Genomic DNA, 14658 nt, shown 5'->3' with positions numbered 1-14658 from the left:
TGTGTCTGTGTTTATGGCAGCAAAACTATGCTTTATGATATTAGGCATTATGGTTTTTTTTCAAAACCTAAAAAATTTACAGCACAAAGAGTGAACATTAACTTATTAAAATTAAAAAAAAACTATAAGGGCAGGAGATCTCATAAGGAATGCAGATTGTGCCTAGTGGATCTAACTAGGATAAAGGTACATATGAAAGGCACTTACTGAAAGGGGTGGGTGCAAGGTGCTGACCTATGCAACTTTGGAAATGAGTAGCATCTATAAGACCAGAGGCAAAAAGTACCTGCACATAAGCACTATACATTAGTTGATAAAGTTGTGCCCCATGGGAGTATGGGTTAACAATTCTGAAATCACTGTACATATCTACTAGAATTGAACAATTAAGTCAATAGTAGTTGGTGAGAACCAGGTTTCTCACTGATGGAGTGGAAATGTACAGATAAACAATAGGATGGGTCTAGAATGATCATTGTGGTAATGAATTAGAATTGGAGACAGCAGTATAAACTCACGATTAGCTTAATATAGATATAAATGGTTATATATAGAAATATTTATAGATACATTCATATATTTCTTGGCTCTGTCAGTGACTCAAAACAGGATGTTAAAATTACATTTGGGCCAGGCCAGTGTTGCTCAGTGGTTGAGCATCAACCCATGAACCAGAAGGTCACGATTTGATTCCCTGCCAGGACACATGCCTGGGTTACAGGCTTGATCCCCAGTAGGGGGTATATAGGAGGTAGCTGATTGATGATTCTCTCTCATCATTGATGTTTCTATCTCTCTCTCCCTTTCCTTCTCCCTTTCTCTCTCTGAAATCAATAATAAAAATAATAATAATAATAATAAATATAATAACATTTGGTTAAAGCACAGATTTGGAGTTAAATAGAGCTGAGTTTCAAACCTGGCTCCACTATCCACAACCTGTGACCTGAGGGAGTTCCTTCACTTATTTGAACCCCACTGTTCTCTTCTATAAATTGGGGACAATAGTTTCTTCCTCAGTTTTCTTTTAAAATTTAAATTAGAAAATACACATATATCTCGATTTCTGGCACATAGTAAACCCCAATAAAGTCAGATATTATTATCTATAATAATAAAAGCATCCTATATAATAAAAGGCTAATATGCAAATCGACTGAACAGCAGAACGACTGGTCACTATGACGTGCACTGACCACCAGGGGGCAGACTCTCAATGCAGTAGCTGCCCCCTGGTGGTCAGTGCTCTCCCACAGGGGGAGTGCTGCTCAGCCAGAAGCCCTGCGGCAGCACTAAGCATGTCTGACTGCCAGCTTAGGCCCACTCCCCAGACTGCGAGAAGGTGCAGGCCGTGCTGAGGGACCACCCAGAGTGCACGAATTTCGTGCACCGGGCCTCTCGTAATATGATAATTAGATGGGACAAAGTCAGGGCTGCAGCCGCGGATCAAGGCTGCAAAGGAGGGATCCAGGCAGCTGCCATGGCTGTGAAGGCCTACTCTTGCATGAATTTCGTGCATCGGGCCTCTAGTTTTAAAATAATAATTAACAAGGCACTTCATTAATGATTTAAAATAGTATTCATTATTTTGCACCATGCCTTTTCATATGTGAATATAAATAACCTTCTTGTAAAAGGCATGGGTGAAGACACTTGTACATCTTATAAGCCTCACTTGGCAAGTTCTGAATTTCTATATCTTTAGCCAGTATTCTTGGATGGCCTCCTTTTCAGTTGATCTTTATGATAAATAAAGAAACACAGCACTATTCTCTCCCATCTCATCCTGAAACTGAGGCTGCTGCTACCTCATTGTGTGGCAGGAAGTGCTATTAATTAAGGAAAGGTTAAATGCACATTGATTCCAAAAATATAGGGTGATAATTCAAGTCCAAACTTGTTTTCAAATGCAGCACCTTAGAAATAATGAGACCATGAATGGTGTGAATGAAAGGAGACATCGCATCAGATGATCCCCACAGTCATTGCCATTTTTACATTCATGGAAAGACTAGGTTTCCAGAACCTATGACAATACTGGCTAATCAATAAGCAGAGGACCTTTGGGACCAGGTGTTCATCTAAGCACCCCCATCATCCCATCCCCATCCCTTGCCCCCCACACACACACCCTTTTCTTGAGCATTTGAAATTCAGTCTATTCATCAAACAGTCAGAAGATTTTCTTCCATATAAAGCAGTGACAAAGTTTGCATGAGCATTATTGGAAATAAATATTTTATATTTTTAGTTGTAGACTACCAGCCATTTGGTAGTCTCATAAATTTGTTAGCAAGTAGCTACATGGGTGCTGGTTCCAGAATCCAGACAGATTAGATACAATGAAAGACTAATCGATTTGTTAACCAAAGAAAAGGAGAACAGATAAAGAAATAGAGAAAAAAGTAGAAACTTATGAGATAATTATCTTTAAAGAGGCAATTTAAAAGATATAACAAAAATAGGAGTATATAACAGAAGGCTTGACATTGCCTGAGTGCATGGATGCTTATGTGTTGTGCTTGAGACATAAAATACCAAAGAAAAAAAATAGCAAAAGAAGAGAGCACGTGTGAGGGGCACTACATTTTTTAAATTGAAGCAATACATTATACCTGAAATCTCCCCAGAGACCTGTAAATAGGAAACTGAAAGCATTTCCTTCTATTTATTTTATAAGTACAATAAACTTTATCAGCTTTTAGTATTGGAAACGTGCAATATTTATAGGCTGCTTACTTTCAATGCTATTCGGGAGATGGTATCAGGAGGCTAATGAAAAAGAAAATTGGGGTGGGGTTAGGGGTCTTTTTTTCTCCTCTCCAACAATCAAGATTTATCATAAAGATTTATCATGTTGCTTCCTGGTCCATTCACCAGAGCCAACATGAGGTGCTCTGTCTAGCCTGTGATACAATTGGGTTGGCCACAGGCACACCATTTCCTGGCTCTACAGAAGGTCATTACAGATAGACTACTTGCACCAACACAATAATAACTGTGCTCTAAGCCTCCCATGAGGAGACATTAAGAGAAAATAAAAAAGAAGACTTGAGATGACTCTGCACCATGTGACCAGATCAATAAAGAATGGCTCTTTGTAAAGTCACTATCTAACAGGAGTCTTCAACCACCTGTCAATGGCAACAGTCGATGTGGTGCTCTGGACATTAAGAGCAGACAAGTTTAGACTTAGACGTAAAGAACAGTTCATCCAGGACTTAAATCTCTTTGTATCATACAAATTTCAAGTTGTGGATCAAGGGTCATAAAGTTAAAACCTAAGCACTCACAAATAACCTTTACAAAAGTATTCCCAGTACAATTACACTTCTGGTGGGACAAAAATGTTCTTGCCAGGTACCATGTATTTATGTGGCCTTAAAAGACTCCCCACACATAAGGGGATACATGGATAGTGCCTGCTGTCACCTCTCAATCGTATAGATGTTTGCACCATATCACTCAGCTGTTTTTACCTTTACATTCAATGGCACTGTCTTGTTATTGTCATTGAGTTAGCAAAATTGCTCACAATTTTGTCTTAAGCTGTTTCTAAATCTATCTTAATATACCTATTGCTCATATTTTAATAAAGGTCTATGTTTAATAAATTAGAAATTCAGGACAAATAAACTAATTTTAACATTTTATATAACTGCCAGGAATTTATAAAAAGAATTCAAAACCAACACTTTAAAATCTCAAATCCTTTGAAAGTCTGCTTTGCAGACAATTAAAATTAATACTAAAATTAAAAAAAAGTTAAACATAAAAATAAAGAGAAGAAACTTGTGTCAGAGCAAGTACTAAATATATTCTATGAATTGAGTCTGGAGACAATTGCAGAGGGAATTTTAGACAGAAACTAGACTGGACATTATTATGAAGACATCTGGCAAGGGTACCAAGTATCAAAAGCCTACAGCCCGTCAACAGTCAGTTCTGGTCAGTTAATCAGGGACAAATACTACACATGGGAATTATGTAATAAGTCACTGTATTTAATGCCCAAATCTCTTTAGTTTTCCAAGTCTCACTACCCAGAGTAGAGTCAGAGTCTACTGTCAGCCAGAATAATAGTTCCTGAGATCCTGGATTATAAGACCAAAGTATTTTGCAGTTACTCTCAGATAATGCACCCTAGAACTACAAGGAGAAATATATTTAATGAAGTTTGTCTTGATTATGTTTTACTTTTTTGTTGCTTTTTTATTGTATCTTGGATGGATAACTGCACATATCCCACAGTGAAAGAAAGTGGAAGACTATATTATGTCTCCACCCCGCCAGTTCCATTGTAAGACACGATTCCAAATCTCTGGTCCATTCCAGAGCCCCCCCAAACTTCCAGAAATTAGGATCTGTGCTGGAATTTGGATCAGCTCTTTCAGAGGTTACTGAAGGGGGTGGGTGAATCCTATTTAAGCCTTTGCAGGTTCCAATCCATCCTAGGAAAGTAGCAGAGTTTGATTTCATTCAAATTCCCCCTAAAATGAATGCTTCAGGAGGACAGGGGGTTGGATGCTTTGTTCAGTATGCTTCAAGCCCACTGTCTCACACTCAATACATATGTATTAAATAAATTAATGAACTTTCTTGGAGTTTATAAGAAGATGTAATTATGTCTCAGGTTTCCTGGGAATTGTGAGAAGGCCTGGGGGCCAGTGGGGATGGCTGGGTTGGGAAGGGAATGTTGCCAGGTACAGCACTATTTAATAGGTCAGCTGCATTATTAAAAATACTCTAACAATAGTACAGGTCCTTGGAAGTAATAAATTATACACACTTATTACATTATTAAATTTGGTCCATATTACATCTTTGTTCTTTCTTTTCGCTTATCTCTAGGCCAGAGAACAAGAGGGTAAAATTTTGCAGGTATGAAATAACAGGATATGAAAATCAGTTCTCCATTCTTTGAAATTTAGCAAATATCAGAAGATCTAAACAATAGAAATGGTTTCAATGAAGCATCTTTTTGAGAGCTTGACCAAGCTTTCCCTCTAAAGAATTTTTTTAACCATTGTTAGAGACCACTTTTATTCAATAAAATTACAGCAGGCTGAGTCAAATACAAACAAAATTAATTCAGCCAAATGACACTAACACAGACTGTACAGATGTATAACTGAACAGAGAAAATGGTCTGCTGTTTGGGGCTGGTTTTCCTAATATAACCATTATCATAAAGCCCTTAGCCATTTCGTCTATGTGATGGGCTGATTCTATTGAAATGGCAGCTATTAGCTGAATTCTTCTCAATGTTACCTGGTGGCTGCTCTCACCTGAGAGGCTGTAGCGTTTTTCTTTTCACTTAGGAACAGATGTGCTATTCCAATGAGAATCTTTGATCATCCATATACCATATGTGGGGAATATTAAAGCAACCTCAGAACAGCCTTTGTGACTTGAAATATACTAGCCCATAGTAATCTAGCTGAGTGACACAAAAACACAACAGTAAACCATCAATAATCACAAGCTTGGGGCACATCTCACTTTAAGCAGAAACTGTACCTTCCAGACATTTGCTCTTTCTAGCACAATGTGACTCCTGAGGGTCCCATACCACTGGTGCTACCGCAGTGGAAATGAACTGTCAGGAATAGGTAGCCTACAGTGTGCTCTCCTGTGTCAGTTTCAAATATTATGTAATAAACTTGGAATTCCTGGAAGTCTAAATGCCTTCTTGTCATATTTGTGCCCTTATCACTGAAGGTCTATACATATAAATTTGTTTATAAAAATTATATAAATTACAAGTATGTATAATAAGGTTATGGCTTTATAACCTTCATAATCATCATTGCATTACATCAAACCTGAATGTTAATTGATGATTTAATTTTAAAACATTAAATTATATTAAAAACTTATCTATATCTATCTATATTTCTATTTACCTGGTAAATACTTTGGTATGAGAGTTAATGTATAAATATAAAGCTGTTTGAGTCCACAGAGTTTAGATGATAACTATAGTCAAATATCCAACAAAAGAAAAAACAGATAAAGAATGAGTTTCAATATGAACAGTGTTTAATTGAAATGAGGTTTATTAACTGAATAAAACGATAAATTTAGTGATAATGTTAAATACTTGGTTATTTGATGCCAAATAGCAATTTAGAAGTACTTAGCGATTTATCTAAATTTTTCCTAATAACTTAAAATTTTTATCTCTTAATAAAACATTTTGCTTCCTGACTACATATTAGCATTTTAATAGTCACGGCTATTGCATACAAGATTGAAGACCCCAAGATAACCATAGCTTTGAGGCCAACATGGAGTCAGAGGAATTTTATCAGCAGGGTGGGTGTCTGCTTAGGCTTGTTCTGCTTACATCGTGGGACTTTGGTGCAGTTTCCCAATCAGAGCTTCCAAGCTATATGTGACTCTAGGCCATAAAACCTGTAGTGTTTCAAGCATTCTCATTTCAACCTCGGGAAATTACATTAGATGAGATCCTATGATGGACTTCATAGTCTGAGGCCATTTCAACTGAGAGAAATTGTAAATGTACCAGTAGCTCCCAAGTCACATTCTGCAAGGAACATGCCCCAGAGCCAACTGTGTCTGACTCAGTCCATTTTATTAAGTAAAATGTTCCTTTCATCTACAATTGATTAAATAAGAAACCAAACAGCTGTACCCTTCTTGGGCCAAGATAAGGTGCCATATTTCTTTATACTCAATCTCCACAGTTCCAGGAAATCACGTCACCTAATCATTGATTCTATCTATTCTCATCAGCATTTTCTAAAATGTTGGTTAGAAGAGCCAACCTAACTTTCTCAATTACTCTAAGAATCATTTGCCATATTCCCTAGCAGAAGAAATGAAAGATGCGTTTTAGAAGCCAGTGAGTAGGTCACAAAGACTCCGGGAGTCATCGTCGTTTTTTATTAATTATTCGTGAAATAGCAGCTACTTAATGTAGGAATAGACTTAGAAAAAGGCATAGATCTTAGTCAAGAAGCTAATGACCTATGTCAGACAGACAGAGCAATTTAGTCATAAAATACATCTGCAAAGAGGTGGATCTTAAATTCAGGTTGGAGTGGTGCCTTGGATTCTTTTTAATTTGGAAGGGATAGTGGAGGAAAAACTTCAATGACGGAGAATCAGTGAAGCTATTCACCAAGGAAATGAGAACTTTAGTTATCCAGAAGGCTCAGGAACTCTTTTATAATTTTATGCATTTATTTGATTCACAAAATTTATCACATCTTGCTCAAGGATGTGCCGATGATACAATATCTCCCTACCCTGCCCCAGAATATACACATTATATATTAATTCTTCAACTTGGAAACCAGTTCTTATACCTATTAAAGTATAGGGTACATAGTATATGTTCAGTAAATGCTTGTTGAATGAATAAATAAATGAAAATTTAGTTCTTTCAAGGATAATATGTACCGTGGAAGACATGATAAGTCCTGAACATTTTTTTTTAAATGTGGTAAGGGGAGAGACCTGAGCAAGCAGAGTTCAATAAACTGAGCCCCAGCCAGGCATAGTGAGGATATGTTGCTCTAGGCCTTAAAATGTAATTTCTCCTGTCATATTTTAAAGATATTTCAATAAAAATGTAAACTGCTTCTCAGTGATTAAATTGAAAATGGCTTTGAATTTTTTATAAAGTTGGGATTGGACATGAAACAGTCATTTTATTTGTATCATACATATGAAAATTAATTTGTATTTTGCAATGTTTCTTAGTTTAAAGATTATATCGAGATATCTGTATAGCTTCAGAAATGTTTCCACATAATTCAATAAGAACAGGACTGTATATAATTTACACCTGGGTAGATTATGAGCAATATGAGCCAGATTAAAGATTAGTGGGAAGATGGACAGCCAAGACAAAAGAGGAGGCACCAAAAAGAAAAAATGAGACAAAGCTGAAAATAGCATTTTCTATCCTCTCCGTAGTTCTCTATGCTTGATATGCATGTAGAAATTGAGCTTAAGTCTAAATTGTAAGGTTAGCTCCGTTCTGATATTCTAACACAGCCAGATCTCCATGTACTCATTGAATGTCAACATTAGCCATACTTCATTTGTCTTCTGGGGTAAACTCACAAATTAAGCTCTAGAGGTACAATTGTCTGTACTTTTATTCCTAGCCCTGGAATGGAACAGAAAGAATAAACAGCCTAAGGAATCCACAGCTTGATTAGGTATAAAGACAAGGGCACAATGACAACTAATACACCAGGGCCCCAGTGGTGGGAAACAAGGTAAAATTGAAGTGATTTCTCTGAGAAACTTATTGATGAGCAAGTGTGTTGGTAACTCATTTTGTCTATTTCCTACAATGTCATTTTTCTGAACTCTGGACTTGAACCCTAAATATGTCTTCCACTCCATCTCCAACTGATTTGGTGAATGATGCAGGAAGCTGATTTGTGAAAATCCATCTGTATTTTAATGGTATGTCAATGGAACCTTGAGTTATTGAGATACCAGATTCAGGTTTCTCTGCGACAGGATTCTGACTAGAAATAACATTGTAACCATAGAAACTCCTATTCAATGAATGGTCTTAGGAGAAACAACATCACAATACTATTCAAAAAAGAAGAAAAGCAGGGAGAATTTCCTGACAAATTTGAAATAGAGGAGGATGTTTCTCAACATAAAAGCACTGTTACATTCTTAGATAGGAGGGTTCAGATTATTTTCTAACTCTTACAACAAGTAAACATCTTTCTACTGTTCCTTCAGTCAGCAAATATTTTTGGAATGCTAACCACATTCCGAGCACTGTTCTAGGCACTGCAATAAACAAAGCAGACCAAGTGGTAGATGCAAAGAAGAATAACACAGGGAGATAGAGTATTATGATATTTCAAGAGGGTGCTACTTAATAAGGGGTAACCGAGAAAGACCACATAAAGGTCACATTTAAGCTGATGCCTGAAGAAAGTAAGAAAACAAACAAAGCAGATTTCTCATTCTGGCTGAAGAGAACAGTAGGTGTAAAGGCCCTGCAGTGAGGAGGTCTATGGTACTGGAATACAGGAAAGGAGGGGGAAAGAGTTGGGTGATGAGAGTAGTGGAATCAGATCATGTAAAAATACACAGCCATGGAAAGGACTTGGGCTTTTACTTTGCATGATTAAGGAATTGTTTGCAGGACTTAACCAGGGGAGTAATGTGAATTGATTTTTTAAAAATTACATTAGGTGCTATATGGAGATTAAATAGTAGTGGGGACCAGGTGAGAGGCAGGGAGACCAATTAAGGATGCAATGACAATAGTCTAGAAAAGAGGAGACAGTGACTTGGGCAGGATGCTACCAGTAAACAAGGATTATTAACATATTTTGAAGGCAGAATTGACAGGATTTGTTGATGAAATAAATGAGAGTGACTAGCACAATACATTATTTGCAGGAGTGAATAAATAAATATTGATCAAATTTTTAAATTAGTCAAATGCAATTTGCTTATTTTTCTAGAGAAAACTAAAGTTTAGAGAAGTAAAACTATTACTTGTTTACAGAACAATACAATTTTGCATTTACATAGTAGGCTTCTTTCATGGTACTTATGATGATCTCACATGATCTTTCAACATGTGAACTTGTCTAGACTATGGTACAGTCCCCAATTATTCAATTAAACATGAAGGTACCTTGCAGCTGTCATTAAAGCCATAAATGGACTTCAAATAAGGGAGATTATTCTAGATGATCTGGGTAAGCCTGACTCTATCAGTTGAAAGGCCTTGAGAGCAAAGAGGAAAATTCCCTGATGAAAAAGAAATTCTGCCTGTGAACTTCAGCTTCAGCCCATGCCTAAGAGGTCTCAACCTGCCCTTCCTCATGGCCTTCACTATGGATTTCAGACTTGCCTCACCTACCCCCATAATCACATAAGCCAATATCTTACAATAATCTCTTAATGTAATCTCCTACTGGTTCTGTTTCTCTGGTTGAACCCTGACTGATAGTGCTCAGAAAACTTTTTCCACTATAAACTACCAAAGAGAAATAAGTTATCAGTCAACTGTTAGAGCTAATATTAACTCTTGTGGTCCACTTTACAAGTTTAGATAAATACAAAACATACAGTTGGAAATAAAATTTAGCTATTTTCATTCAAAGAAGATGATTGGTAACATGTTTATGCAGAGTCATCATGGGATAAGAGTAAACATTTAAAGACTGGCAATGAGTCAGGAATGTCCAATTGTGTTTGAGAGAGTCATATTAATAACAGAATGTATAATTAGTAGTATAGGTTGTATGAATTATATCTTGGGGACTACTTGTCTCCATCTACCCCGCCCCCCAAGGTAGGTTGAATAGGAGAAATTGGTCAGGAGGTAGAGAAGGAAGGGCCAGGCAGATGCAAAGGCCAATAGATACAATGGCGAGAACACTGAATTGGGAGCCACAGAATTTGGGTTCTTACTCTGATTTCTATTTTTGTTATGTTATTTTGATCATCAGGAAAAGGGTCACATTTAGAGTATCTGGGAACAGTGCAGGTTGCTGTAACACCCTGGATATTGACTGGAACTGGAATCAGGAGAGGGGTAGCATCAGGAAGACCCCTTCATACCTGCTGCCTCACTCTTACTGGGCCTCTGCTTCTTTGCCCAGCCACTTGCTTATTTATTTGCATTACTCACAGCTTTTGCCTTCATTTCCCAAAGCTCTATTCATTAGGAGTATTTCCTCACATTGCTGACTCTCAGGACACCTAGATTGGGACTATAAGGAAGGGACAGTACACTATAAGGAAGGGACAGTACATTTTCAGCTTGCACCCACATGCAGAACCAACTCATCAATGAACCAGGTTTGTCCTTTCATTCCTGTATCCATCGGTCAAAGGGGATCTCCTCCCCCATGAGGCCATATGTGTAATCTGAGGAAGAGTTGTCACTACTTGATTGAGTTTGCAGGTGTCCACTATCATCTCCAGAGATCCACCTGATTTTTTTGTACAAGCTAGACTTGTAATTTGAATAAAGGATATGAAGCTACCCATGAATCCATTAGGTTGCTTATAAATATGATAGCAATCTGATTGGGAGAGGGATGTGCTAGTCCAAAGGCTAAGGAGCCAATATGACAACTCTGCCAACTACTAAGTATTCCCATTCCAATTTTATATTTGTGGATCATATAAGTGATTATGTAGTGATTCCACTGGTGTAGTGAACTCACTCTGAAATGGAGCTAGACCAGGCTTCCATTTATTAATTGGATCTCATATATGCTCCTACTCTAACACCACAAGGATGCGTCAGGTGCCTAGATATAATTATTAACTCAAACCCTGTGTACAACACTACTCGAAATGATGGGATATTCCCATTTTCCCCAGAGCATGATTATTCAAGTAGTCATAGGTACCTTGATGAAGTACTGAGGGAATAATTACTACATATGCTAAACATGATATTGCAGATCTCTTCCTCCTCAAGACGTGACTTCTTTGAGCAGTGGGGAGAAACTAGGTAAGGGATTATTAATTTTTATTGGGATAAGTTCCCTTACCCTCCTGATTATCTTTGACGTCTTTGATTGTATGCATTGAGCAGCAGCCTTGATGGCTACCTATGGGTACACTGTATTCTATTAACCATCTCCTTGGCTGTGTGGGTCAGGCCTCCCTGGCTCTTATTCCCACTGGCCATTTATTATGATAATTGTGATCACTCCACTTTTGATAGTTATGTGCTATCACCTGGCCTCTATTGTTTTGGCATCCTCTTCATTTCTATCAGGGTTCACGATTCTATAACATCATCCTCCACCGGCAGCCCTAGCCTACAGAGGACAGCCACCACTAAGTGTTTCATTTATGAAGATGGCCCTCTAGTCAGTTCATTCTGTATTGCTCTGGTAAAAGGAGTATTCGGTGGACCCTTAAATGGAACATGGTTAGCACATGGGTTTTCTGCTTTTCATAGTATATCCACTCTGGCATGCCACTTCTCTGAAATTTTGATCTCTCCTTTCACCATGTGTCATGGAAATTCTTGTATTTTTAGTTAGTGTAGGCAATAACTTTTTCCAAACTTCTAAGAGCCATTCTAGCAGCATGTTAGCACTATCTCCTGGGTCCTTACCAGGGTGTTAAATCCTGCATTAATGGATAGTGTTTTCATATAAATGAATTCTTCTTATCTAAACTTATGTTTTGCCCTCATCCCCAACCCTCATCCTGCCTTGATCTAGGACCTCGGGATAAAGTTCTACACATTCTCTCCTGGTCCTATTGATACATGTTTGGCCAGGTTCTGAAGCTCTTTGGGTTTATATTTCCTTTTTTCCACTAATATACAGACCAGACATTTCCCCAGCCAGTTCTGTTTTGACTTGACCCTAATTTTTGGTCTCATGGCCAAGATAGAGATAGGTGAGAGGAATGGGGGAAGGGAAGTGTGAGAGTGTATATTATCTTGCAATCTTGCAAGCAAAAAAGGAAGTGGTTACTTTTAGCAGGAAGAACGGGGCACTTCTGTGGGTTCAGAGGAAACTGAGGTTTCAAGATTTTCAAGGACATTAACTCAGATAACTCCATCCCAAGCCTCAAAGCCTCACTCCTTTTCAATTAAGGCCTTGACCTTGGTGGAGCAAATTTGCCAGGTTGACGAATCAATCTCTGGAACTCTACTATACTTAAATCACATGCTGGGTTTGATCCTCAGCCTTTCTATCCTCAGGCCCTCTGGCTTTGTCACTTTGCCCTAAATTTGAGATTAATCACTCTCAGCCCTCATTGTCATTCTCTAATGCCTTGATAGCCCCCAGCCAAAGCCATGTAACTCCACCTTCATTATAATTACTGCTTTCCCAGAACCGCTCAATCGCCTGAGACAGTGCAACTGTCAATACATTCTCTTTCAGTTTCCATCCCAGTTTACCACTGGTGAAAGATGTAACTTTGTCATTGTCACAGAATTCCATGAGTTATCAAAATTCCACCTACCACCACTAGTGGTGTCCTCACTCCAAGCCCACCAAAGTGTAATGTAGCTCCAATATCCCATCTCAAAGCTGCTAGGACAACTCCAGTATCAACTATTTTAGGTCAGGCTTCCCAGGACACAGACTGTGGAACAGATCTTTGAGTGCAGATTTATGGAGAAGGCACTTAGGAAGAAAACCACTTGTAAAGACGTAAGGAGAGCAGGATTAGGCAGAGGAAGAAGTTGAAGAGCATTGCAGTTCCAACAGAGGACTTAGCCAATCGAATAGGGGAAGCTCTGAGTTGTAATGGTCTTCAGAGTTGACCCATTTTGAAGACTGGGCTTTATGCCCCTGCACTGACCAGTCATGGAATACCAGCTGCTTCTGAAGTGGGTGTAACTTTGTGCATGGCACCTCCCGTTGGTGGAAGGCAATTCCTTCAGGAAGTCTCAGTTATAAGTAGGCAACACTTACTGGCAACTGTGGAAAGTATATCTTGATCCCAAAGAAGGGCACATATGTGCTACCACAGGATCTATCACAGCATATGTTTTTGCTGAACTGCAAGCCATTCAATAGGGCACAAGTGTAGAGTATGAGAGGGAGAGGGCTATAGGATAAGGCCAGATAGGTAAGCAGTTAAGAGTCTTTGTCTTACAGTAATAGCAACCTCCAAAGGGAAACAATGAAAAACAGGTACTTAGACATAAAATTTGGAGTTGAAGAGACAGATCTTGATATAGATTTGTCTTATGTCTGAGAAACAGAGTTGAGAGTCATTAGGGAGTCATTAGGGACAGCCAGTTCATCTGAGTCTAAATTCCAGCTCCTCCCAAATTACCGAACATCCTCTGAACCTCAGTTTTTTCATCTGTAAAACCTTCACAGGATTGTTAGGAAGAATGAGTAGGATGGTTCATGCAAAGCACTTAAATAGAGCTCTCTGAAAACATTAAACCTTCACATGGCATACTAAATCATTCCCAACTTTGTTCTCAAGTCAATGAAAGGATTAATCCTGAACTGACAAAACTTCTATACCTATTTATCTTTTAAAATACCTATGAAATGTGTGTGTGTGTGTGTGTGTGTGTGTGTGTGTGTGTGTGAGGGAGGCTTTCTTTATGTTACTATTTGTTGTCTTTCATAGCTGGAAAAATTGAAGGCCAGACCGTTAAGCTCTTGAGTGGTTAAATTCCCACAGCGGGATAAGTCAGGATAAACAATTCAGATCTTACACTCTTCCTGCCACCACCAAACTCAGAACCTACTGGGAAAAGAAAAGGACACTGATGTATAATGTTAATCCTGTAGCAGATGAAAGGAACTTCAGGGTCATCTTTCTGAGATCATTGCTCAGGGGTGAGGCCCCAGGTGTTGAGAAGAGAAGACATTATAAGGTTTATTTCGAAGAATATGACAAGGATGCTTTATCAGGTGACAGGGTGATAAGGTGGGGGGTAGGACTTCACCTCGGCTCTGAGGTCAGCCTCAGGTTGAAGGAAGCAATATGTCTAACTCTGTGGTGGAGGTGGAAAATTTTTAGTGAAAATTTTCTGGAGTGAAGAGCTAATGAGCTTCTGGTAAAAGGCAGTAGCCTCCCACTCTAGGGTCTGAGCAGTTCTTTAAGTTTCCTGACTTATAGTCTCTTTTTATGTAAATATAATTTCAAGAGGGAAGGTGAAAAAGCAGCCTTGGAAATCCTAGC

This window comes from Myotis lucifugus, unplaced genomic scaffold, assembly GCF_000147115.1.
Source record: "Myotis lucifugus unplaced genomic scaffold, Myoluc2.0 scaffold_188, whole genome shotgun sequence".
Taxonomy (NCBI): Eukaryota; Metazoa; Chordata; class Mammalia; order Chiroptera; family Vespertilionidae; genus Myotis; species Myotis lucifugus.
The sequence above is the reverse complement of the archived record's forward strand: the minus strand, read 5'-3'. Positions refer to the sequence as shown.